Source organism: Pan troglodytes, chromosome 2, assembly GCF_028858775.2.
Source record: "Pan troglodytes isolate AG18354 chromosome 2, NHGRI_mPanTro3-v2.0_pri, whole genome shotgun sequence".
Lineage (NCBI taxonomy): Eukaryota > Metazoa > Chordata > Mammalia > Primates > Hominidae > Pan > Pan troglodytes.
This window is the reverse complement of record NC_086015.1, coordinates 171330406-171355243: the sequence shown is the minus strand read 5'-3', so window position 1 is coordinate 171355243 and position 24838 is coordinate 171330406.

Here is a 24838-nt window from a genome sequence, read left to right as displayed (position 1 = left end):
TCTTTGACATCATGAAACCGTTAGTTACACTTTTGGTCTAAGTATGGGTCCCCACCTTACCCCAGCTCCTAAGATAGAGATGGAACAGGAAGGAGCGGGAGAAATCAACCAATGCCGTTTTAATTTCTTTTATTTTATGTATTTCTCATGCTTTTAAAAAATCTATCTTCCAGTACTATTTTCAAATACTTATTTGATTTTAGCTCCAAAATTGGCATTTAGAGGAGTTTTTTCAAACTAAAAACCTCTATTTTGTCCAATATATGACTAGAAATAAATTTTCAAAACTTTCCACTGCTTTATTTAAATAGTTCTCAGATGTGATTTCCATAAAGTAACATTATGACTCAGCATGCATATTTAGATAAATTATGATGATTTCTTTAAAAATTCTAATTACAGTTTAAATAACCTAATTGCTATTCAAAATCAGGCACATTATATACCCAATTCAATGTACTTTTTAAAAACATTGCCGAGGATTATAATAAATTATAATGTATAGTGCATAATTTCACCTTAATTATTCCCTTCTGTGATTGGTTTTCAGATTCACTATATCTGTTATCTTTATAAACCATCTTATTCTGCCACAGTATTTTTTACTTTATAAAAAGGTAATGCTTAAAAAGATGAGACTTGAAATTTTTAAATGTTTTTATTACAAAAGTAATGCATACTTAAAAAATGTAAAACAATATGGAAGTGGGTAACGTAGGTGACATTTGTCCCTTTCTCCACCAATGTGATTCCCATGAAGTAATCAAGATATGATATGCATGTGTATATGTACATTCTTATGTGTGTTTTTTAAAAAGTCAGGAGTAGGGCTCTGAAAGCATAGCCAACCGCAAAATTAGAGGGTACACAGTACACACAAGACTTCCCTCACTTTTGACACCAACTCTGTAAGGATACCAAAACCACTCTCAGTTTCAATAATTCTCTGGAAGAACTCACTGAAAGCTATTATACTCATGGTTATGGTTTATTACTAGGAAAATATGTAGTTTAAAGTCACCCAAGGGACAAAACTTATAGGACAAAGTCCAAGGAAGTACCAAACATAGGGTCTCAATTGTCATCTCCCCATGGATTCAGGAGGCATTACTTTCTCAGCATTGATGTGTGACATACCAGGGAAATTCACCCATGCCTCACTATTCAGTTTTGTTCGGAGTCCTGTTACGTAGGCGCGATTGATAGATTCATTGCCCATGTGATTGATCTCAGCTTCCAGATTGTGTTACATATCATGACACAAGACCCCTACTCTGAATATACACATTGCTAGGTTTTCTGGTGTGGCCAGCCCCCACTCTACATCAGGCTATTAGACTATCTGCTGGGTGAAATTCCAGGCAAAAGAATTTCCTATCAGGCCTGATATTAGAGATTACCTCCCAGAAGCCAAGGTCAAAGGTCAGATTTCCATTTGGGCAAGGTTAAATTCTTTACTACACAGGTTTTCAAGTGAAGAAACCATTAGAGGAGTAAAATCATCCATACTGAGTATTTTCCATTGATTTCAGACATTATTCCATGATTTTTAAGAGGAGGGAACCAGTCATTGTCTTCTTGACACCATTCAGAGTATCAGAGGTGCTAAGGGAGAATAGATACTATCCATTTTATGTTTTTGTTGTTTCTCACTATAGCTCTCTATTTCACTTGATTCCCTTTCTCTCCTGCTCTGCCTTCCCCAATCCACTGCTGTTAGATTTGATTACTAAAACATCACTGCAAGTTAGGAATCAACCTCTACAAATGCCCAGGGAGGTATGTAAAGGAGGGAAGCTTCTCTTTGACACTGATTGAACATTGACATACTTTATTTGCATATTAAGATAAAAGAGTATCTTTCTTTTCCAGAAAGGAAGTATTTTCCTTTCCTTCTCCCCTGACTCCCCACTTCTTTCCTGAAATGTATGGACCTCTCGGCAATTCTTTCATTTTCCCATTTTTGGTAGAACATGCAGAGAAATAGCTCTCTGCCACAGTAGAGTCAACAGTGTGTGCATGTTGAAACTTGGCACTGACTCTTAGTCTCAGAGCCAAGTAAACAATACAGAGTGCTAGTGATGGTGGTACTTTAAAGTATATCGCCTCATCTAAAGGAGCAGTGGCTACTTAGCCCTAGCTGATGGTTACATAGTGAGAATGAGAAAGCAGTTTCCCAAAAAAGGTAGAAAATCTGAATCACTCTATTTATTCATTCATTTATTCAGGTGAAATTCACATAGCATAAAATTAATCATTTTGAATCGAAAAATCAACAGCATTTAGTACATTCACAGCGTTGTGCAACCACCACTAGCACCTAGTTTCAAAACATTTCCACCACTGCAAAATAAAATCCCATACTCACTGAGCAGATCCTCCCCATCCCCTCTTCTGGCAACCACTCTGGAAACTACCAATCTACTTTCTATTTCTATGGATTTACCTATTCTGGATATTTCATAGAAATAGAATCATACAATATGTGACCTTTTGTGTCTGGCTTTTGAAATCACTTCATTTAAAATATGATCACAATGCTAAAAAACAATTAACAACAACACTGAGTTAGCTAAATAGACACATTTTAGGGTGGATATGGCCCACTTTCTGCTAGCCAATAGTCTCTGCCCTCATCCAAAGAGTGGTAGAAGGGGCCATAGCTAGAAGTTTTATTAAGAGAAATGGGCCTGCCAAAAATGTTCTGTAGGAGATCAAGGAGTTGAGGCAGGTCACCATCGATTCATAAATCCAAATGAGGACACAGAATCCTGTAAAGAGAACACCTTAAAACATGGTTTAGAAAGGCAAGCCAAGTCCAATATTCCAAAAAGTGCTAAAAATTACAGAATACAGAAAAGCACTGTAATGTGGGCAATCAAGTAGACTCCAGACTTGAAAAGCATACAGGAAAAATGGAAAGTTGTGGGGCAAAATTAAAATGTTAGGTATGACACCAATTGGAGTTCAACTTGATGCACAGGTTTGCTTTGATACTCAATGTTTTAGTGTCAGTTACTCCATCAGAAAAATAAGTATAATCACCCATTGTGCTGGATTGTTATTAGAATTATAGACATTGGTTTTACAACATCTAGTAAAAAGATAAAACTCATTAAGTAGGAATTATTATAATGAGAACAGTATCAACAGGGTTTACACGACTAATCTTAGGAAAGACATTTGCCCTCTGGACAGCTTTTCTATTTCCTACTGGGTAAAGGTGGAATATAATGCACAGGTAAGTCAGACACTCAAAGGGTTTAGTAACTCCTCATGGATACACCCTTATAGGGACAGAGATGTGTCTTACAAAAGTATACAAAGTAGCATTGCCACCAGCTTAGGGAGAATGACCATGGACCTTTAAATTAAATCTAAAATAATTTACTCCCTGGAAAGGATGACAGATGGTCAGTGTAGCCCTCTGTAATCCTTTTTAGTTGTAAAAATGGCAGTTAGTGAAGAGATTAAGCCTGTCAGTGTCACACTGCCAAATGGACATATCTTAAATTTAGAAGGACAACTTCTGTATCAGACTAAGTAGGTCAGATTTTTCTACCTTTTTCATAAAGTCATCTTTGCTATGCAGAAGGAGAAGATTCAGAGGGGTTTGTTGGTTTGACAATGCTTATATGTAATTTTTTCAAATACTTTTAGTAATTAACTCAACTTTCAAGAGTAAGAGAAAAATAAGTCAATACTTTCCATAACACAACCAACATTTTAGTCTATTTAAACCCAATTTTGCATCATAAAGAAAGAGACTTAAATGCGTAAGACCAAGTCTTAGCTATTATATAATCTTAAATAATGTCCATATTTTTGAAAGGCAATGAGCTCTGCACAATGTGAACATTAATGAAGAATAGGACCATCTTTTATTCCTTAAAACTATTTTCTCAATAGCTTTGTATGTATTAATGATAAAAAGTTTAACATCCTTTCAAAAATGAAATGTCTCTGTAAGTAATTGAGTTAGTCAAGGGGAAAAAGGTCTTATTTTTTGGAACTCAATATATCAAAGTAAAGAAAATTAAGTCTGAAACTGACATTTGTTCCCTAAAAATGAAATGAATGGATTTTCCATATGAAGTCTTTTCCCTGGGGTTATTAATGGTCCTTGACTTGAGTGGAAGTAAGTGTGACATTGACAAGAAAGATGTGAAGTCTTTGAGATAAATTTGGATCTAATAATTTTAGGAAGTAAGCAGTGAGGGGTGTGCCTGGTCCTACTATACCCTGGGCCTCAGAAAGTTAATAAGCCTATTGATTTGGGCAGGGATAGGGCCAGAATGATGGAGAGTGGAGCCTTAGTTTGGAATTGATTGATTGATAGCTTGGTTAAGCTAGTATTTGACATGGGAGAAGGGAGTAGAAACCATTTAAATCAGTGTTTCCAAAAATATAGCACTTACTACTGGTGGTAAACAGATCAAGTTAGGTCAAATATGCATTATATATTAGTGTTTTTAACTACTCTATGACAAGTAATACTGATTTTCCATTTACAATGTGATATATAATTTTCTTTTAATGTGGATTTAGTTAAATGAAAAAAGTGTTTAATTCAAAAAACAATTAATGGTAAAATCTTATGTAACATGACAAAAATTATGAAGGTTGTATATAAGTGACTAATTTGTAGAAAATTAATTTCAACTAAAAAAGCAGATAAATTCCTTAAACACATATAATCCTTAGGGACACTGGGCATTGGAGTTGACATTCTGAGGCTCTTGGCTAAAGACCTGCTAGAGCCTGGTACAGTGGCTCACACCTGTAATCCCAGCACTTTAAGAGATCAAGGTGGGAGAGAGGATCACTTGATGCCAGGAATTCAAGGTTACAGTGAGCTGTGATTGCATCACTGCACTCTAACCTGGGTAACAGAGCAAGACCCGGTTTCTTAAAATTAAACAAACAAACAAACAAAAAAGACCTATTGTAACTACCAGATTTGGGGGGCAGGGTCTGGATTTTAGTTTTTTTCTCACTGTGTTTTTCATGTTAAATCCTGTGAACATAGCCTAACAGATAGTAAACAGAAAAAGACACCATTTCACTAGTATCCAGGATGAAGATGAATAATGCAAAGAATAAAAAAAGATCAACCCAACTGTGAGGACTTTGAGTAGAAAGAGTTATAATAAAAGTTGGTTACTATATGAAATACAGATATTATATTTACTTGGCATATTTATGCCATTATTTAGAATAGTACCTAAAGTAAAAAAATTTGTCTCCCAATTAAAAACTATTTTAAATTTAATTTGATTTAATTATATTAATCTTAGTGCAAGAACGAATTCACTTGGTTTCAGACACCCACAATATAATAGGACTTTCAAAAGCTGGCTGAGGGCATGGGCATAAAGGAAGGAGAGCATGAATGTAGTGGTATATAGCATGCAGGTCCATGATGGAGGTAGAGTGCAAAGCTGGATCTGAGCTTCCTGACAGGCAAAACAAGTACAGACACGTAATTAGTTACAACAGGGATCAACAACTATGGCTCTTGGGTCAAATCTGTTCTGTCACCTGTTTTTGTAAATAAATTTTTACTGGAACACAGCGATGTTCATTCATTTCTATATTGTCTATGGCTGCTTCTCCATTACAATGGCAGGACTGAATAGTTACTACAGAGGCTGTACGATCTGCAAAGCTGAAAATACCTACTACCTCACCTTTACAGAAAAATTTGCCAACCACTAAGTTACATTACGGTATCTAGAAGTTTTTTTTCTTTTCTTTTTTTTTTTTTTGAAACGGAGTCTGGAGTGCAGTGGCGCAATCTCGGCTCACTGCAGCCTCCGCCTCCCAGATTCAAGCCATTCTCCTGCCTCAGCCTTCCGAGTAGCTGGGATTACAGGCGCGCGACCCCACGCCCAGCTAATTTTTGTATTTTTAGTAGAGACAGGGTTTCGCCATGTTGGCCAGGATAGTTTTGATCTCCTGACCTCGTGATCCTCCCGCCTCGGGCTCCCAAGTGCTGGGATTACAGACGTGAGTCACCACGCCGGGCCTCTAAAAGATTTTTAAACCTTCATTGATTCAGAAAAAAACACAACTTTTCAAAATTACTAAAAGCCATCGATATTGATTAAAATATTTTTAAATATTGCTATGTTTGCCATTAATATTTATTTCATATTTATGTACTAATGGATAGCAGAGATAGGTAAGATTGTAAATTTCCACTTGCCAAAGCTCATCTCTTATTAGAAATAAAACACTGTATGTTCAATACTTCCCTAAAATATTCTTAAAAAGAGAGCTTCTGTAGGCCCAAATCTAAAATAAATTGATTACCTAGCAGCTATGTCTTCCACAAGATTTTTATGTACCTTTTAAGGTGCATCACATTAATCATTAATTTCAGGAGAAAAGAAATCTCTCAATAAAGGACATTTCCTTATGCTCAATCTTTAGTAACGATAAATAGCAACTGTTATATAATAGACTTTAGGCCAATACACTGAAAGAAATGGATGAGAAGGTCAATAAAGCTTCTTTAAAAATCTTTCTATCCACTTAGATTTCAGAGAAGGCAGGAAAAGAAGTAAAGGGAGGCAGGCCCACCTGTGAATAATGATGAATGTTCATTCTTAGCTTTGACTCCTAGGAACCTAAATTTGAAGCCCATCTTACTACTTCCATTCCCACTTATTTAAGAGTGAACCTGATACATGTTGGATAATCTGATTCTCTCTCCACGGAATTGAGAAGAGACTTAGGAAGTTGGCGCTGAGGCACATCAATGGTAGTACTCAGAAGTGCTGGACTGAGGAAGGTGCCTCAATATCTGCTGCTGAATAAGACACCTGGAGCTGCCTCACTGATGCCTGAGTGTTCAGATCTTCCTTAGATCCAATGAAATTTTCCACATTTTCCTAATTTCTATTACCTGTATTGAGCAGAACTTTAATTAATCCGTGTAGTATCTTTTCAAATATTGTGGATAGCTATCATATCCTTCCAAACTTCCCTTCTTCACATGAAATATCCTTACTTTATTCAGTCTCTCCTCAAAATAATATTACTTGAGGGAAAAAATCCCAATAACAAATAAATTTTTTAAAATAAACTTTAATCCCAAACCAAACTCTAACCTTAAAATCTGGCATCCAGAACTTCATACAATGCTTCTGGCATGGTGTGATTAACTCAGAGTAAGACAGGACTGTCATCTCCCTTATTCTAAACACTATACTTCTACTAATGCAGCCATTAGTCATCCTTAGCTGGAAATCATTTATAGACACATTATACTATCAACCCTATATTTAATTAAATCAATCATCTTTTCGTAATTAAAGCTGACAATCATGTCATCATTTTTAGGCCCAGGTAAATAAACATATTTATTACTAGCATATTTGATTGTATTAATTGATTCATGCTTCCAGTTTACCAAAGTATTTTTAGATTAATAACAAATATAAGTAATTATATAGTTCTTTATATTAATAATAAGTTATTTTATAGTTCCTATGTGCTAGAAAACATGTTAAGCATTTTACACATTTTATATCATTTCATTTTCACGACAGCCCTAGGAAAAATATGATTATTTGCTCCCAGCTTCCTTCATTCCCCACTCCCCACCAGGGAAAGTGTCTTTCAGTTGAAGTTTGTTTTCTTAGTGGAGGTGAATAGCAATCTTGCCATAATGGAATCGCATAAATAATTATGTATAAAGAAATAAAAAAATCTTTTAAAAAATGTGCTTGTGTTCACACTGTGTACAAATAGATAAGAAAAAGAATGGATAGGAAGGTCATAATGGAAAGAATAATGAGGTCGAGATGGATAGGAAGGTCATAACGAAAAGAATAATGAGGTTAGGTAACTCGACCCAAGTTACAGAACAAGTGGGAAAGCTGGGTTTTAAAACCCAATCAGTCTCCAAAACCTACGTATTTAACTACTATGTTCTGGTGCCTCCAACATTTAACCAAATAATTACTTCCTAAATATCATTTTTCTTGATCATCAAATCTTCTAAACAGATTTTCTATATCTTCATTTCTATCATTGCTTTAAAAGGAAATACTGCATAGAAAAAAGCCAGTGGCAATCTGCTAGAAACTTTAAGGCTGTTTTTTTTTTTTTTTTTTTTCTATTAATCTGGTCCTTTTTCTACAGCAAATTTAATTTATTGAACTATTATCTGCCCTATATTTCTTAAATTTTTCTTTAAAGATGAAATAATTCCATATCAAATCTTTGTTTATATGCAGCTACATTATGCCTATATTTTTTCCTTGAAAGGGCAGTCAAGCTGGTCTGTCAACAAAATGAAAGTTGTATAGCCTTTTTGGAAAGCAATTCAGAAGTATATACCAAGGCTCACAAAAATGTCCTTATTCAATCATCCTACTAAATCTCCCTTCAAAATAGATACTAAGGTAATAATTTTTTTGTAAATAAATATTTCCTAGATTTTAGACACTTTTATACTTCTTATATTTCTGCGTTCCATGTTATTTAGAAAGGTAAAAAAACAAACAGTAAAAATAGAATTACAAATAAGTTAATAGCACAAAACGAACTACTTCAATGACTTTTAAATGATGTTTTTGAAAAATGTATATTTATTGACATAGGCAAAATGCTCATGATAAATGAAATATAATGATGCAAATGTATACAGTGTGATCTAATTTTATAGCTACATTTAACATGTATATATAATATGTATTATATGTATGTGTAATAAGTAACTACAGCTTATGCTTCATTCTTCTGGATTTCCCCACTGAGCATTAAAATCTTTTGCCAGGAATTGTCACCACTACTTTTCATCAGGCACTATTCTCGGGTGGCTAACTAATGTTCTGAGGAAAGCCTACAAGCCCTCAATAGCCCCCAAAACTAAGTCCTTCCTCCCCTAAAATTTTCTAGATATCTATTTTTATGTATTTTTTTTTCATGATGATGTGTTGTCTGGACCCTACAGTTTAAGCTATTGAAAGGTTTAGAAAATCACTGTGTCCCAAAAATGTCTGAACTCTCAAACATTTGTTATGAGGCATGCCAGTGAAATTGTAATATGTATTTCCACAGGATTTGTACTCACTCACTGGACACTGAGAATCTCATATATTATATGGTATTGGTCAAGAAACAATATAGAGGTTCTATCACCAAGACATTTGTTCACATGCCTCAAAGATATTGCCTGATATAATTATACCATATATTTAAGTGTGCTTTTCCCAATAATCTATAACACTAATCATTTTGTTCATGAGCCATTGGAAGGCAGCAAGAATCACTAGGATTCCTTAGCGCATCTTTTAAATTTCATAGAGCTCATAGAAATAATAAACACCATCTTAATCTTTTCTTTCTTAGCCTTAGAAATATGAAATATCCTGCTGTGTATACTTGTATAGGTTGTTTACTGCTTGAAAGCACAACATCTAAGGGAGTGTTATTTACTTCCGAATTATTATACATTTGTATAAAATGCTTCAATATAAATAAATTATTGAATGAGGAAAGTTATTTTATGTTCTTTTATGAAGTACAGAAGCTGAAGTAAGGGGGTGACTTTGTCTAATTTGCAAAAAAAAAAAATAAAATGAAGGTATTATATGAAGTCTCAGCAGCCCTAACACTAATTGTAGTCACTTTCAAGTTCAACACTGAATGGTTCTAGCTAATACTTGGGTAACTAACAGAGGCTGGGTTGATGTTGAATGATACTACCAGCCAAGAAGGGGGAAAAGAATAAGAGAAGAATTACACTTCAGATTTGGAAATATGAGACTAGAACTCAAGAGAAAAGGGCTGGAAGACTAGACAGTTGAATTTATGAGAGTGCATGAGACTGTCCAAAAACATGTGGGCCAAGAATATACTCACGGGTAAGAAAATCAGTAACCCAGCCCTGAACAGGCAGAAAGTGGGAAAGTAGTCAAAAATACCTATAGAAAATGGTTAGAATACTAACAGAGTTAAAGGAAATAGTATCACAGAGACAAAAAACTCTTAAGAGAAATAGGTGGTCAATATGATCAAAAGAAAAGATACATCGCAGCATTATCTTTGATAAATAGACGCTCTTGGTACCTGCAACAAGAGTAAATTCTAGGGTTGGAATCATATGGGAATCAGATTGCAAAGAGTTGAGGAGAGAATGGAAGGTAAGTAACTAGAGGTAATAAAGGTAGACTAGACACTTAAATCTGATTTTGAATGAAGAACAGAGATTATTATTTCAAGTGCAAATTCTTATAGAAAAAAATGCTACATTAGAAATTAATTTCCTAGGTCAGTCTATAGTATTTATTTAGTCTATAATGAAAGCCATAAACTGCAGATTGATAATTAATATTAGAGGAAAGAAATGCTGTTTGCAACACTTGTAATAAAACAAAATTAAAAAATAATATACTTCAATAACAAACTGCTTTTTTTCTAGGTCTTGAAGGCTGGTAGCTGAGGAAAATAGACTTAAGTAAAGGATTACAAGTTGGCAGACAGTTTTAATGTAAGGATTCTAATATGAACTACCAGGAATGTTTAAGGTCTTACATTTTTTTGTTTCATTTGGTCTAATTTTACTTCAAAACAAATAATTATGCTTTACTTTGACTCTTCTATATCACTGGCATTAATCTTACAGTTTTCAGCTCTGTTTGAAGTCTCTTTTTAGGTATTTGCAAACAAGAGAAAGAAAGAGAAAAGAAATTGTAGTTTTAAAAAGTGTATATAGAAGCCAATCTCAATTTTAGTGTGAAGAGAAGTATCTGTGATTCAAAGGCATTTATTTTTTAAAGTATATTCTGGGCCGGGCACGGTGGCTCACACCTGTAATCCCAGCACTTTGGGAGGCCAAGGCGGGCAGATCAGGAGGTCAGGAGATCGAGACCATCCTGGCTAACACGGTGAAACCCCGTCTCTACTAAAAATACAAAAATTAGCCGGGCGTGGTGGTGTCTGTAGTCCCAGCTACTCAGGAGGCTGAGGCAGGAGAATGGTGGGTGAACCCAGGAGGCAGAGCCTGCAGTAAGCCCAGATTGCGCCACTGCACTCCAGCCTGGGCAACAGAGCAAGACTCCATCTCCAAAAAATAAATAAATAAATAAAAAATAAATAAATAAAGTATATTCATACACAATGTGACCAAACCTTGAAAGAGTTTATCCCAATTTTTAATTTAAAGTAAAAGGGCAAAAGAATCAAAATGGTGAGAGAAGTTCAAAGTTCCAAGGGGTCAACAGTGAAAAATGAGTGAGAAGAAAATAGGGTTATATTCAATTGACCAATAAATTAATTTTATTTTCCAAGAAAGATGAATTTTATAAGCTCTTACCATGCGATTGTCATAAAATACTTCAATTGCCCATTGGGAAAGGTGATGAAACCTAGTTAGCTACATTGTCATAGACAGAAAAGTCAACTGTCTAAGGGAACGTCTTGTTGGACCTTAATGGTTTTACAGCTGCAGGAAAACTGGACTCATTTAAATAAAAAATTGAGCATAGTAGTATATGGAAGACCATATATATAAGGCATTACAAAGAAAACAAAAAAGCTGACCAAAGTGAATTATTTAAAATCTGCAAAAACTGTATTCTGTGAATATCTCAATCTGAAAGAATGTAGTGGGCCTGAAAATGTTAACATCAACAGTTGCTACAGGGTGTATAATAGAAATATTAAGCTAACAGTTAAAAATAGTCTGCCTTACTATTCCTACCCACCCTACACTGGAAAAAGACACCTTCAGGCCCAGATTCCTTCACAGTTGAATTCTACCTGCTGTTTAAGGAACAAATAATGTCAGTTCTACACAAACTCTCAGAAAATAAAAGAGAAAATACATTTCAATTCATTTTAGAAGACCAGCATTGTGCTAATCCTAAAACCAAGCAAACACATGATAGAAAAAAGTCACATACTAGTAGCTTTCATGAAAATAGATGTAAAAATCTTTAACAAATATTAGCAAATTGAGTCAAGCAATATATAAAGTGATACTATATCTTGACCACTGGTGTCTATTTTAGGAATGCACAATATTAACAATCTAAGAACAACCATATGATCATCTCAATAGATACAGAAAAAGCATTTTACAAAATTAAAACCTATTCTTGATAAAACTTTCTACCAAGCCAAGAGAAAAGGGAACTTTTTAAATCTAACATAATATTTAATTGTGAAAGATTGAATACTTTTTCCCTAAGATCAGGAACAAGGCAGGCTATTCACTCTTATCCTTATATTCCACACTGTAGTTGAAGTTCTAGGCAAGGCAATTATATTTTTAAAACATTTTCAGTTTCTAATTGTTCTTTACATACATATATATATATAAAATAATTGATTTCTGTATTAACCTAGTTTCCTTTGATACAAGGTTCTTGATGCAACAGCATCAAAAATGATAAAATACCTAGGGATAAATTTAACAATAATGTGTAAAACATGTACATTAAAAATTACAAAACATTTCTTACAGAAATTAAAGAACCCCTACTTACATGGGAAAATGTATTATGTTTATAGATTGAGAAAGCTCAATATCATTAGTGTGGATTCTCCCTAAATTGACCTACAAGCTTAACACAGCCTCAAACAAAATCCTACCAGGCTTTTTGTTGTTGAAATTGATAGGTTGATTCTATAACTAATATAGAAACACAATGAAGAACAAAGTTAGAAAACTTCCACTGGTATAAAAATAAAAATATAAATCAATAAAACAGATGAAATCCATAAATACAACCACACATATATGGACAATTGATTATTGACAGAGATACGTAGGCAATTCAAAAGGGAAAGGATAACATTTTCAACAAATGGTGCTGAACAACTAGAAATTTATGTGTAAAAAAGGAACATTGATTATTACTTCACAGCATATACAAAAATTATTCTGAAACAGGTATCATAAACCTAAACCTAAGAAAGAAATCTATCAAACTTCTAGATGAAAATGTGAGAGAAAATTTTTGTAGCATTAGTTTAGGAAAATATTTTTTACTTAAGACACCAAAAGCACTGATATGGTTTGGATTTGTGTTCCCACCCAAATCTCATGTTGAAATGTAATTCCCAGTGCTGGACCTGGGGCCAGGTGGGAGGTGATTGGATCATGGGGGTGGATTCTTCATGAATGGTTTAGCACCATCTCTTTAGTGCTGTTGTTGTGATAGAGTTCTCATGAGATCTGGTTGTTTAAAAGAGTGTGGCACCTCCTCCTCTCTATCCTCCTCCTGCTCCCATCATGTAAGACAAGCCTACTTGCCCTTCACCTTCTACCATAATTGTAAGTTTCCTAAGGCCTCCCTAGAAGCAGAAGCCACAATGCTTCCTGTACAGCTTGCAGAACCATGAGCCAATCAAATCTCTTTTCTTCATAGATTACCCAGTCTCCGGTATTTCTATGTAGCAGTGACAGAATGGACTAATACAGAAAATGGTACCATGGAGTGGGGCATTGCTATAAAGATATCTGAAAATGTGGAGGCAGCTTTGGAACTGAGTAACAAGCAGAGGTTGGAACAGTTTGGAGGGCTCAGAAGAAGACAGGAAGATGAAGGAAAGTTTGGAACTTCCTAGAGACTTGTCAAATCGTTATGACCAAAATGCTATAGCGATATAGACAGTGAAGTCCAGGCTGAAGAAGTCTCAGATGGAGATGAGGAACTTATTGGGAACTGGAGCAAAGGTCACTTTTGTTATATGTTAGCAAAGAGGTTGGCTGCATTGTGCCGGGGCCTAGGGAACTGTGGAACTTTGAATTTGAGAGTGATGATTTATGGTATCTGGCAGAAGAAATTTCTAAGCAGTAAAGTGTTCAACATGTGGCCTGGCTGCTTCTAACGACCTATGCTCATTAACCTGCAAAGAAATAATCTGAAACTGGAACTTATATTTAAAAGGGAAGCAGAGTGTAAACGTTTGGAAAATTTGTAGCCTGGCCATGTAGTAGAAAAATACATTTTCAAAAATTCAAGAAGCCTGCAGAAATTTGCATCATTAAAAGAAGGCAAATGCCAATAGCCAAGACAATGGGAAAAAGCCCCTGATGGCATTTCAAAAACCGCTGCAGCAGCCCCTCCCACCACAGGCCTGGAGCCCTAGGAAGGAAAAATGGTTTTGTGGGCCAAGCCCAGGGCCGTACCGCCCTGAGCAGCCTTGAGACACTGCTCCCTGCATCCCAGGTGCTCCAGCTCCAACCGTGGTTAAAAGGGGACCAGGTACAGTATGGGCTGCTTTTTCAGAGGGGGCAATCTGTAAGCCTTGGTGGCTTCCATGTGGTGTTAAGCCTGTGGGTGCACAGAGTGCAAGAGTTGAAGCTGGGGCACCTCTGCCTATATTTCATAGGATGTATGGAAAATCTTGGATATCCAGACAGAAGCTGCTGCAGGGACAGAGCCCTCATGGAGGACATATACTAAAGCAGTGCAGAGGGGAAATGTGGGGTTGGAGCCCTCATACAGGGTCCCCACTGGGGCACTGCCTGGTGGAGCTGTGAGAAGACAGCCACTGTCCTCCAGACCTCAGGATTGTAGATCCACTAACAGCTTACACCATGTGTCTGGAAAACCTACAGACACTCAACACTAGTCTGTGAGAGCAGCCATGGGGGCTGAACACTGTCAAGCCACAGGGGAGGAGCTGTCCAAGGCTTTGGGAGTTCACCCCTTGCACCAGTATGCCGTAGATGTGAGACATGGAGTCAAAGGAGATTATTTTGGAGACTTAAGATTTAATGACTGCTCTTCTGAGTTTTGGACTTGCATGGAGACTGTAGCCTCTCCCTTTTGGCCAATTTCTCCCTTTTGGAATGGCAGCATTTCCCAATGCCTATACCTCCATTGTGCCTTGGAAGTAGCTAACTTGTTTTTGATTTTACAGGCTCATAGGCAGAAGGAACTAGCCTTGTCTCACATGAGAATTTGGACCACAGACTTTCGAGTTAATGATGGAATGAGTTAAGACTTTGTGGGATTGTTGGGAAGGCATGATTGTATTTTGAAATGTGAGAAGGCCATGAGATTTGGGAAAGGCCAGGGCAGAATATGGTTTGGATCTCTGTCCCCACCCAAATCTCATGTCCACATGTAATCTCCAGTGCTGGAGCTGGGGCTTAGTGGGAGGTGACTGGATCATGAGAGTGGATCTTTCATGAATGGTTTAGCACCATCCCTTTGGTGCTGTTCTTGTGATAGAGTTCTCACGAGATTTGGTTGTTTAAAAGTGTGTGGCACCTCCCTGCTCTGTCTTCCTCTTGCTCCCACCATGTAATATGAGCCTGCTTCTCCTTCACCTTCCACCATGATTGTAAATTTCCTGAGGCGTCCCCAGAAGCAGAAGCTACCATGCTTCCTGTAGAGCTTGCAGAACCATGAGCCAATTAACCTCTTTTCTTTATAAATTACCCCAGTCTCAGGTATTTATTTGTAGTAGTGTAAGAATGAACTAATATAAACACAAACCAAAAAGACAAAAAAATTGATATTTTAAACTTAATAAAAATTTAAAACTTTTGCTTTATAAAAAATACAAGAAAAATTCTTATCCAGACGAAATGGCATAGACTTCTTTCTCTCTGCTCCCCTCTGCTAAATATAATCATAATCCTTGCAATACCACAAGAGACAAGAGATCACCAAAGAAAAAATCTAAAAGGTCAAAAGAGGAACTAGTGTGAGATCCTAGGACCAGAATAATGACACAAGGGAAAGGCATGTTACCTCCCTTCACCCCACAGAAGAAGGCAACCCAAGACCTGGTGTTTCCCAAACCTCAACCTAGCGAAAGAAGGTAGTCCAGGTAGGACCGTTCTATCTCTACAATAAAAGAGTAGTCCTCTGAGGACACTAGATAAGCATGTCACCACTGGCAAAGGGATGGGTCCCAGAGCCCAGTTCAAAACAATCAGCCAGGGAAGCACTCTCTGTCCCTTACAAACCCAAGACTTCCCTCCTGCAACTAGATATACCAGAGCGGCAGTGGCATCAGCAATAAGACCTCTGCCACAACAGTTGCTCATCCCCCAAATCCTCTTTGCCCTCAAAGACCTGAGACTCCCCTTCTCCACCAAGAGACATCAGGCTTCCCAGCGTGAGAAAACTTTTATACCCCATCAGCACCAGCAGAGACCAGTGGGAACCCCAGGCAAACCAAGAACAAAATAACATCACAAAGGCTCTAAAAATTAAACTTTCATTGGAAATACAGACCACAAAAGTAGGCCACAAACTTCACACTGAACATAAGCAGGGTGACTGCCTGCTAAAAGAGAAAAAGAGAGAGAGAGAGAGAATTGAATTAAAATGTAACATATCAAAATATGTAGAATGTAGTTAATGCAGTGTTGAAAGAAAAATTTATTCCCCCAAATATTTACATTGGAAATAGGGAAAGGTCTCAAATCATTAATCTAAGTCTCTACTTCAAGAAATTAGAAAAACATGGCTTAAAAAAATAGTTAAAAAGAATAAGACCTACTATTTGATAGCACAACAAGGTGACTATATTCAATAATAATTTAATTATACAGTTTAAAATAACTAAATAGTATAATTAGATTGTTTGTAATCCAAAAGATAAATGCCTGAGGAGATGGATACCCTATTCTTCATGATGTGATTATTAGTAATTGCATGTCTGTATCAAAACATCTCATGTACCTCATAAGATTATACACCTACTATAAACCCACAAAAATTAAAAATTAAAAAAAGAAATTAGAAAAACAAAAGCAAACTAAACTCAAACATAAAATGATGGGAATATTAAAGATATGATCAGAAATCAAGAAAATTGGCAATAGAAAACCAATAGAAAAAAAATTCAGTAAAGCACAAGCCAATAAAATTGATAAAACTCTAGCGAGACTAGCAATAATGAAAAGAGAAAACACAAATCACTACTATGAGGCATGAAACAAGATATATCACTACAGGTCCTGAAGCCATTAAAGAATACAATAAGGGAAAACTACACACAACTTTACACTGATAAATTTAAAAATTTAGAAGAAATGGACCAATTTCTCAAAAGTTACTAGCTGCCAAACTTCAACCAAGATGAAATAGTTTGATTTGTACTATAACTAAAGAAATGAATTAGTAATTAAAAGGTTCACAAAGAGGCCGGGCGCAGTGGCTCACGCCTGTAATCCCAGCACTTTGGGAGGCTGAGGCAGGCAGATCACCTGAGGTCAGGAGTTCGAGATCGGCCTGACCAATATGGAGAAACCCTGTCTCTATTAAAAATACAAAATTAGCGGGCATGGTGGTGCATGCCTCTAATCCCAGCTACTCGGGAGGCTAAGGCAGGAGAATTGCTTGAACCTGGAAGGTGGAGGTTGCGGTGAGCCGAGATAGCGCCATTGCACTCCAGCCTGGGCAACAAGAGCAAAACTCCGTCTCAAAAAAAAAAAAAAGGTTCACAAAGAAAGAAATCTCCAGGCCCACATGGTTTCACTAGAGAATTCTATCAAACATTTCAAAAAGAATTATTGCTAATTTTACATAACCTCTTTCAAAAAACAAGAAAAGAGAGAACACTTCCCATATTATGGGAACAGCCTATATTATGAAGCCCATATTACCTTAATACTCAAACCAGAAAAAGTACAAAAAAGAAAACTACAGAGCAAAATTTGTTATAAACTTAGATGAAAAAGTCCTTACCTACCTATTAGCAAATTGAATAAAACAACATATAAAATAATTACTCACCATGACGAAATTAAATTGATTCCAGGTACTCAAGTTTACTTCTATGTTTGAAAATCAATCAACGCAACTGATCATATCAACAGTATAAAGAAAAACATATATAGTCTTATTAATTGATTTAGAGAAGGCATTTGAGATTGAAAAACTCTCATGCAGTTAGGGACAAAGGAGAATTAATTCAACTTCATTGAGAGCATCTACAAATAGTCCACAGCTAACATCTTACTTGATGAAAGACTGCTTGTAGAGAAGGCTAGGATGTTCACTCTTACCACTCTATTTCAACATTACTGGAAGTTCGAATCACTGAAATAAGTCAACAAGAAATAAAAGACATACAGATTGGAAAAGAAGAGATTAAACTGCCTCAATTTGCAGATGACATGATCATCTACATGACTGTCTGGAACTAATAAATGAGTTCAGCAAGGTCATAGAATGAAAGATAAACACAAAAATATCAATTACCTTTCTAACAATAAACATGTTAAAACCAAAATTAAAACCACAATGCCATTTATTATTGCTCCAAAAAATGTAATACTTAGAAATATTAATATAGTTTGGATAATTTCCCCCCACCCAAGTCTCATGTTGAAATGTAATCCCCAGTGTTGGAGGTGGGACCTGGTGGGGGGTATTTGAATCATGGGGTTGAATCCCTCATGAATAGCTTGGGTCACTGCCTTCGTGCACTCACTCTGAGTTCACAGGAAATCTGGTTATTTTAGAGTGTGGCACCTCCCCTACCCCACCATGCTCTGGTTTTCCACATGTGATATGTGAGTTCCCACTTTGTCTTCTTCCATTAGTAAAAGCTTCCTGAGGCCTCACCAGAAGCCATGTTTCCCGTACAGCCTGCAGCACCATGAGCCAATTAAATCTCATTTGTCTACAAATTATCTAGTCTCAGGTATTTCTTTATAGCAATGCAAAAACAGCCTAATATGTACAGATATGTACTTAAAACATGCACATAATCTATATACTAAAAAATTACAAAATACTGATGAAAGAAATCAAAGAATTAAATAAATAAAAGAACACTGTTTTCATGACTTTGACGATTCAATACAGTATAGTATAGAAGTCCCTTCTCAAATTTGTCTATAGATTTAATGAAATTTCTGTCAAAATCCTAGCACATTTACAGAAGGTAGTCCAGGTAGGACCATTCGGTCTCTACACTAAAAGCTTATAAAAGACTGATAAAAGCTTATTTTAAAATTTATATGAAAAGGCACAACCTTAGAATTGATAACACAATCTTGACAAAGAATAAAATAAGAAGAATCATACTATCAAATATTAAGGTATACCATATAACTATAGTACTCAAGACAATGCAATATTGGTGGAGGAAAAGACACACAGATCAATAAAATGCTATATGAGAATCCAGAAATGTACCCATACATATATGATTAACTAACTGATTTTTGACAAAGGGGCAGAAGCAATTAAATCTTGAAAGCATAGCCTTTTCACCAAATGGTGCTTGAGCAACTGAACATCCATAGGGGAAAAAGTCAATCTCAAACAGTCTCACGGTTCATATAAAAACTAACTCACAATGGTGCATCGATTTAAATGTAAAACATAAAACTATAATTTAAAAATATATTACGTACGTTAATATAATAGAAACTACGTTTTACAAAATAAACAGAAGAAAATCTTTGGGATCTAGCACTAGCAAAGAGTTCTTAACCTTGACAACAAAGGAATGAATCCCAAAAGGAAAAATCCGTAAGTTGGACTTCAAGAAAATTTAAAATTTTTGCTCTGGAAAAGACTATGTGAAGAGAATGAAAAGACAAGCTACAATGCAAGAAAAAAGCATCTGCAAATCATATAGCCTAGAAAGGGCTAGTATCTCATATATATATATGTGTGTGTGTGTGTATATATGTATATGTGTGTGTATATATATACATATATACATATATGTGTGTGTATATATATACATATATACATATATATGTGTGTATATATATACATATATATGTGTGTATATATATATACATATATATACATATATATGTGTGTGTATATATATATATAACTCAATGGTAAACCACTAATCCAATTAGAAATGAACAAATGACATGATCAGACATTTACTAAAGACAATATACAGATGACAAATACAAACATGAAAAGATGTTCAACATCATTAGCCATCAGGAAACTAAACATTAAAACCACAAACCACAGTGCAATATCACTACACGTCTATGAGAATGGTTAAAATACAACATAGTGACAACACTAAATGCAGCAAGAATGCAGAGAAACTGTTATCACTCATGCATTGCAGGTGGGAATATAAAATGGTGCAACCATTCTGAAAGGTAATTTGGCTGTTTCTTATAAAACTAAACATATAATTACAGAAATTGCACTCTAGGGCATTTATTCCAGAGAAATAAAAACTTATGTTCATACAAAAACCTGTACAATATTTGTATGAATGTTCACAGCAGCTATATTCCTAACAGCCAAAAACTGGAAGCAACCCAGGTGTCCTTCAATGGGTGAATCGTTAAACGAACTGTGGTACATATATCACAGAATACTACTAATCAATAAAAGGGAAGGAACTGTAGTTAGATAATGTTTAGATAATTATGCTGAGTTCATCTCAAAAGATTACATATTATATAATTCTATCTATATGCCATTTTTAAATGACAAATTTTAAGTGGTTTTCATGTGTTAGGTGTCAGACAGAGGGAGTCAAATGTAGGTGGTTATAAAAGCGCAATACTAGGAATCCTAGTGGTGATGAAAGTGCTCTGTATCTTGACTCTGGTGGGGGATACCTGAGGCTACCTGAATCTCCACATGTATTATAATGTTATAGAACTAAATACACACACACACTAATGAGCACAAGTTTTTTTAAAGAGAAAAAAAGATGAGCTTTTAAAATTTTTGGAATAAATTCATCTTTTCATAGGTTTTTGTTGTTGTTGTTGTTGTTGTTTCAGATGGAGTCTCGCTGTGTCGCCCAGGCTGGAGTGCAGTGGCGCGATGTCAGCTCACTGCAACCTCCGCGTCCCGGGTTCAAGAGACTCTCCAGCCTCAGCCTCCCGAGTAGCTGGGCTTACAGGCGCGCGCCACCACACCCGGATAATTTCTTGTATTTTTAGTAGAGACAGAGTTTCACTATGTTGGCCAGGCTAACTTCCAACGCCTAGCCTGGAGTGCTCCGCCGGCCTTGGACTCCCAAAGTTCTGGGACTACAGACATGAGCCACCGCGCCCGGCCACCTTTTCTTAGGTTTAAGAGAGAAGGTAATTGTGCAAAATATGGAAAAGCAAGTCACAGAATGTGAGAAAATATTTATAAAATTCAGAACATTGCTGATCTCTTCCCCTTCCACTAATCAATCCTTCTACTTTCCACCAACGATACTTCCTGGTCTTGTAAATTCCAAGATTCTCTGCTGTGCTGCACTCATTTGGTATTTAATGTACACTACTCGTTTGTGATCCATTCGTGCACATGTGTATGGCACATCTCCCCAGTGAGGCTGCACGCCTAATATGCCCCATAATGCCTACTAGAGTGAATTCATCTGTTTAATGTTCAAGGTAAAATCTGGTTATTCTAAACCAAGGAAATTTTTTCTTTTTTCCATATTTATTTATCTTCCCTCTATTTCTTTTTTTAAGATAGACAATTCTTTCAAAATTGTATATTTACAGAAGAACTGAGATAATCGTACAGATAGTTTTCATATCCCCACCACCCAGTTTCCTCTGTTATTAACAGCTTACATTAGTATGTACACTTGTTACAATTGATGAACCAATATTGATACATTATTAACTAAGAGTCCATTGTTTTTTCAGAGTTCTTTATTTTTTACTTACCATCTTTTCCCTGTACATGGGTCCTATGCAGTATATCACATTACATTTACCAGTCATGTCTTTTTAGTTTCTTCTTTGCTGTGACAATTTTTTAGACTTTCCCAATAAAACCTTTTTAGAAACTTTAAGATTTTTTTCTTGAGAATTATCTGGGATAGGTACTTTCTTAAACCTTTTATCTTTGCTGACGGTATCATAATTCTAATGAGGTTAAAAAATGAAGTAAGAAACTCACATGGCTCATCAGACTGTGTCTTTTCACCCTACATAGTCATTCTCTAAAATACCTAAGGGAAAGAAGCTGGTGAATAGCAATCTATTTCCAGACATACTTTTAAGGACACTGACTTAATCATTCCTCCCACTCTCCATTTCTACATTTAGGGTCACCACATTTGGTTGGGCAGATTGTTCACGGCACCAAGGCACTCAGCCAAAGGGTGGGATAAAATCCACACCACACTCTACTCCCCAAGCTATATACCCATGGATTGTCTCTCCTGTAGGAATTGCTTATGACTAATTTACACAGAGGTGCTATTTGAGCTGGGGAGGTTGGGGTTTCTAAATATATATAATTCTACTGCCCATTTGTCTTTTAAATTTATAATTCTTCTCTGATGCTCAAGTTAATATCATTTTATCCCTCACCTGAACCATTGCAATGAATACACACAAAACACTTTAGCATAACATAAAACATCTTCAGCTATCTGTCCTCAGCTTACCTTATTGGCTTCATCTACCTTTGCTATCCAGCATACAGCCTATTATCTAGCTACATGGGGCTATCTGAACATAGGCTCTTTTGTGCCTGTAGAAAATGGGGCAAAAGAAGCCCAAAACAGATCTCGAGAATTCGAGGTCAGAGAACTGTGACCCAGTTCCTAGATGAAGCCAAGGGAAGCATCAAGACTCTAACATAAAAATGGATGTTCAGTGTGTCTAAGCAGATGGGGCAGTAGTCAGCCATACAAAAACAGCAGAATGTTTGAGAAGGTATTGGAAATATCTAAGAGAGAGGCAGACTCAAAAGAACCCTTTGCTTAGAAACAAGAGCTGATTCAGCAGTGACCTGTGGGGGCCAATGTTCAAAGAAGAAAAAAATCTCAGCTGAAGACAATAACGCAGAGGGCTAGATGAACCCTTCCTTCTGCAGATTCCTCACCACAACTAAACCCTGTAACTCAGACCTACCCAGGTCAGGGGGAAAAGAGGTACTAAAGTGACTGAGATTGAGTTTTTGGCACCAAATGAAATGGAGGTCTGAGTTCATAGACCCAACCACAAACAATTACTAAATATTTCCCAGTACTTGTTAATGTGTCTGATACATAGGATGCTCTCAAAGAATGTTTATTGAAAGAATGAACAAAACTCCTAATAATTATTTTAGGCCATCTCCAAGTCCTAAAATCCTGTCGTTTCCCACTAGGTGGCGACCATTAGCTGGAGTTCTTTACTTCCTGTGTCATTACAGGATGATTTTCCCCAGTGACCCATGGATTCTAGTTTGTAGTTGGCAGAGGTCTTTCAGACAATTTTATTGGAATCTTTTTGATTTCTTCATATGTGAAACTGGGATTTTTGTCTCTAATCTTTCCCAGGCTGCCTCTGTAACTGCTGGGGAAGAAAGACGGAAGAATTGCTGCAGTTCATTTAAATACCAGAGCAACCACAGTAAACACATCCCTTTCCCTCTCTTAAAAATGTTCTTTGGACATAGACTGTGCAGGATTTTTCTCCCCTCTGCAAACATTTCTCAGGTCTGTCTCTCCTCCATGTTCCCCACCCCTGTTTAACTATGAGAAGTATTACTCCTTTTTAATTTATTTTTAAAAATTTCTAATTGCCTGAACATAAGAAAACAACTAGAAAAACTTACTTAGAAAACAAGCTTCTCAAGATGTAATTTAAAAATTAGAACATTGTCATATACTCACCCTCTCAAAAACAAAATTTAAAGAAAATCTCAGTTACTTGAAAGTGAATAGTGAAGGGACTAGAAAAATTAGTAAAAACTACTGTAAAGGGGGGAGTAAAAAAAAAGTTTAAACGTGTTTCATTCTGACCTGAGCCCTGAGAAAACATGTAGAGGACACCACTGAATCACCTCAATGAGCTTTGTGGAATTTTGTTTTTTCTGGGGTTTCTAGTCCTCATTCTACTGTACACACTCTGCTGAGGCATCATCTCGGGCAGTTTTTGTCACGCGCCAATCCCAATACTGGAAGGCTTTTTCCTGCTGATTTCCCAGCCTATCTCTTCAGGAGGCTCTGGCCTCACTCACTCCTCAGGTGTGGATTTGTGGACCCAGTGACTTGCTATAAATTTCCATCTGGATGTCTCCCAGAAAACCCAAATTCAAGAGGTACAAAGCCTGATTTCACCACCACCCCCTGTAGGTCCCTTATCTGAAACAATGATATCACCATCCACTCAGGACAGAAACCTGGGAATTCCCCCAAAATCTTCCTTTTTCCTCACCCCAAACCGAATCCATCACCCAGTCCTGTCATTTGTATCTCTTGTCTCTATCCCTTCTGCTGTATTCCTAATGCAGGTTGAGTATCACTTATTCAAAATGCTTGGGACTAGACGTGTTTAAAATTTGGGATTTTTTCAGATTTTGGAATGTTTGAATATACATGATGGAATATCTTGGGGATGGAATTCAAGTCTAAACATGAAATTCACCTGCATTTTGTATACACCTTATACACATAACCTGAAAGTAATTTCATACAATATTTTTATTAATTGTGGGGATTTATGGAGAACCTGCCTTTGGCACACTGGGCCTTCACATGTGACATTTTATTACCCTCTGTGGACTTGTTGTGGGGGGTACTCAGGGCACGGTGGGAAGGATATATCACAGCTGTATGTTGTGCACCTGCATTTTGACCACAACCTGTTACATGAGATCAAGTGTAAAATGTTTCACTTGCGTCATATTGGCACTCAAAACATTTCAAATTTTGGAGCATTTCAGATTTTGGGTTTTCAGATTAGGGTTGTGCAACCTGTATCCCTCTCTTGGTTTAAGACCTAATCAGCTCTCACTTGAATTGCTTCAGGATCTTAACAAATTTAATCGCCTCACCACCCTCCAAGTCATCACCTCATGGTCCCCAGATTGGTCTTTCCAGAACACAAATGTGATCAGGCATCTAATTTCTCTGCTTAAAACTCTATTCTATCTCTAGAATAAAAGTCCAAACTCTTCCAGAA